General features: G+C 38.1%; 1 pseudogene; it reads right to left on the minus strand.

Moving 5' to 3' along the window:
* LOC110291802 overlaps positions 1-4,035 on the minus strand; it is a 6,282-nt pseudogene that overhangs the window by 473 nt on the left and 1,774 nt on the right.

Below are 4,035 nucleotides of genomic sequence, written 5' to 3' on the forward strand. Positions count from 1 at the left end.
TATAGCCCTGGCCTGTCCTGGAACTCACTTTGTAGACCAGGCTGGCCTCGAACTCAGAAATCCGCCTGCCTCTGCCTCCCTAGTGCCCGGCCTGAGTCTGCACTCTTGATCATACCTAGGCCTGGCTGTTTCATAATGCCAATGCACCTCTGGGCTATGCCAGGTTAGTTATAGAACCAAGTCCTCTGAAAAGACTTTCAGAGGTGAATCAGATGATGATCTATCTTCTTCCTGACTGCTCTTGAAGACTTCAATAATACCTGTGTCCTATTCTGCCCTTGTCCTTATGTAGAGCTTTCTCATCTCAACCTAGTGGTGCAAAATGAATAAAATATCCCCTTTAATGTTATCCTCAAAGTCAATAAGTAATGTGATCCCATTTTGCACTGTTTCCAACCTTAAGAAGTATCAAATGATTTCTTCCTTTGTGCATCCATATGGGAGACCCTGAGGCCTCACAAAAACATCATTGGTACTGTTGGCACTGATTGAATCAGTGTAATTCAACACCCAGTCCATCTTGGTTCTTTATGACTTGGGTACCTCAATATACCAGTGTCCTATATTTTCCCTGTCCTTTGTCAGAGTCAATATTGTATCCTCTTCTGAATGAAGTTCCACACAAACCTCACAACTCTGAGTTCGAGGCCAGCCTGGTCTACAAAGTGAGTTCCAGGACAGCCGGGACAACTCTACCTGCCTTCTCTATTAAAAATACAATGAACACATGTGATCCTATCATAAATTGTGCAGTCAGGCAGGAAATTTTATATCTCCTCAGTTAAGAAAGACCAGGGTAGGTCATGATGTTTGACAACATTAGTCTTTACCTCCCTTCAGGTACTGAATAATAGACACTTGACAGGGTTGTTTAAACACAAACTTGGGCAACGTTATTTTGAAGTTTAAAGAACCATTACAGATGCCTTAAGTAGAAAACACTTATGAAAGGTAAATGTTTTCCACAGAGGAAGGCACAAGTAACCTATAGTCTTAATAATAAACACAGCCTATGAACCTTAACTTCTCTTGACACTTTTATTATAGCAGAGGGATCCTGAGAAAGAACAGGTGCATCCTAATTTAGTTCCCAATCTTCAGATAAACTAGACAAAGTCCACATTAACTTTTAACTTGGAAATCAAATGACAGAATTAAGTTGAACACTAAAGTAAATTCTGTAAATAGGTTGATGGGATTAAAAAGTGAGTATTTACACAATGGAGTGTTATTCAACTGTTAAAAAAATGAAATCATGCAATTTGCAGGCAAGTGGATGGAGCTAGAAAAAAATTCATTGCAGGTAAGTTAATGAAGGCTCAGAAAGACAAACATGGTATATATTTACTTATTAGTGAATATCAGCCACCAAGAGAATTACAATCATCTTATAATCCATAGACGAAGAGGAGTTAGGTGAAGGGGAGGGCTGTAGCGAAGAAGCATGGATCTGTTTGGGAAGGATAAATGAAATCAATTTTGAGGTAGACTTGGGACAGGTGTGGGCAGGAGCAGGAGGAATCAGCTGTGGAAGAAAGATGAAGTGGAAGGAAAGAATATAAGGAGAAATAGCTAGAACTAAGGGATGGCTGTTTGACTTTGGTGTGGAAACCTAGTGCAGTGGATACTTCCTGAAATATGTAATGGTGATCCTCTTGAGAACTGCTGATAATGGGGATAAAGTATAAGCAGACCATCTCCTAGACACACCCAAGGCTCCCAGTGTCAGGCCTGGGATGGATTTGGTAAAATTTTGGTCAAGAAGTCTCATGGAGATTCCCCAAACCACTCAGGCTGAAGCTAGTACAGAAGGTAGCTCTCTAAAAACTGACAGCCAAACCCCATTGCAGAGGAAAACATCCTCACTCCTCTTTGGACATAGAGAGGTCAAACTTGTGCTTGCATGGAGTCTTCACCTCTACCTTCTGATCTCTTTGGTGTGGAAAGGTACTCTGTAAGCTACCAAAAGAAAAATGTGGACACCAACCTGGGCAACCATCCTTTGACCTACAATCTGTCCTGTCTGCAACATGTGCTGGGGCAGAAGTGGTGCAGAACTTGCTGGAGGAACCGACTAATGTCTGATTTGACTTGACACCCACTCCACACGAATGAGCTTATGTCTGACACTGCTTTAGAACTCAACATCAACAGTCAACATAAGAGAGGCTTTCTCTGGCAGCAGATAGTAGCAGATGCAGAGACTTAGAGCCAGACATTATGTGGAGAGAATATCTAATGTGTAGGTCTCCATCAAATCCTTCCCCTTTTAATCCAGGGAATTCAAGGGGGAGGAAAGACTGTAGGAGGATAACAGGAGAACATGCTCTACTGAATAAACTAAGCAGGGATCATGTGGAATCACAGAGGCTGAATCATCAACCACGGGGGCATTCAAAGGTCTTCACCAGGTCCTGCACCAGGTATATGTTGTAATTGTTAGATTGGTGCTTTTATGGGAAGCTGACTTGTGGGAGCAGAGTTCTTTTTGACTTTTTTTGTCTGGTCCTGGGGCTCTTTTCCTCCTGTTGAGTTTCTTTGTTAAGCTTCTGTATGTGAGCTTTTTGCCTTTTTTTTTTTTTTTTTTTTTTTTTTTTTTTTTTTTGTATTTTGTTTTGTGTTGTTAGGTTGCTGTCTCTTCAAGGCCTGCTCTTTTGAAGGGCTTCTACTCTAGTGAAGGGAAATAGAATGGGAGAAGGAGAAAAGCAGAGTTATTGGGTTGGTGGGGAGGAGTAGAAGGAAGGCAAACTATTCTTGGTACGTATTGTATAAGAGAAGACCTCATTTTCAATAAAGCAAGAAAAATAAATTAATAAATAATATATTTGCAGCTCCAACGTATGTGTTACTCATATTTTTTGACACTTTCCATACAATGTAATTTCATCTTGTTTTTAAATAATAGTGATCTGTAACTTCAATGCCTCTGTTGTGCTATTCACTAGAAACAATGTGTTAAATTTTCAGGGGCTTCAATATATTCTCTTATTCTTGTCATGTTAATGGATTTTAACTGACTATATTGATGATGTCATAATACTTTCTGTTTAATGAATTGGATTAATCATTACTAAAGTTTTTAACTTGATCACATTTTTAACAAAATGATGCATCTTTACAAATAATGTATTTTTCATGTAGAGTTTATAACTTATCGCATCATTTTAATTTATTCATATCAATATGAAGTTATTATGCTTAAAAAACTAAACAAAAACACAAAAACAAAAAACACCATATTTGATATAACCTGTTTGCTTTCTAAGAAATTATATTATAAATTGAGATTTTATATGGCTTTTTTACATTAAATGACAAGTATAATATTGAGAAAGGAACACTAACAGCAATGTTAGTGTTTTAAAACTTTATAAGTTAGGGACTAAATGAGACATTCGAGCTCAGAAATACATAGTATGTACTTATGATACTACATACTATGCAAAGTTATCCTAAATTTAGAACTTAACACTACCTGGAATTTACTAATTGAAAAATTAGATAAGATAAAAAAAAACAAACATGCTTAATTTTCATATTAACCCTCAGAAAACAAAAGAAGGACATCTGTATGATGTCAGCTGACAAATTTAATACTTTCAAGGAGCATAGGGTGAGACCTCAAATATATAAATGAAGGAAAGGAGCACATGGCTCTTGAAGTATACTAAAATATCTGTTCTTTTGTCTTTCTACGTGTAAAAGAGAAACCTCATGAACAATATCAAACAGCAAGACAACACCTCTTCTCACACATATTGATGCAGTTTAGGAATCATTGAGAAGGGTCTCAAATAAAATTGTTGACTGAGGATGATGATAAGACTTTAATCAGCTCAGTTACATGTACATCATCCTCCAATTTTATTTTACCATGTTTGCTTTATCTATATAAGTAGACTCTTTCAAATACAGCTTTGCAGTGTATTTGTATCTAGCTCTGCCTCTGCCTCTGCCTCTGCCTCTGCCTCTGCCTCTGCCTCTGCCTCTGCCTCTGCCTCTGCCTCTGCCTCTGCCTCTGCCTCTGCCTCTGCC

Source organism: Mus caroli, chromosome 3 (genome assembly GCF_900094665.2).
Source record: "Mus caroli chromosome 3, CAROLI_EIJ_v1.1, whole genome shotgun sequence".
Lineage (NCBI taxonomy): Eukaryota > Metazoa > Chordata > Mammalia > Rodentia > Muridae > Mus > Mus caroli.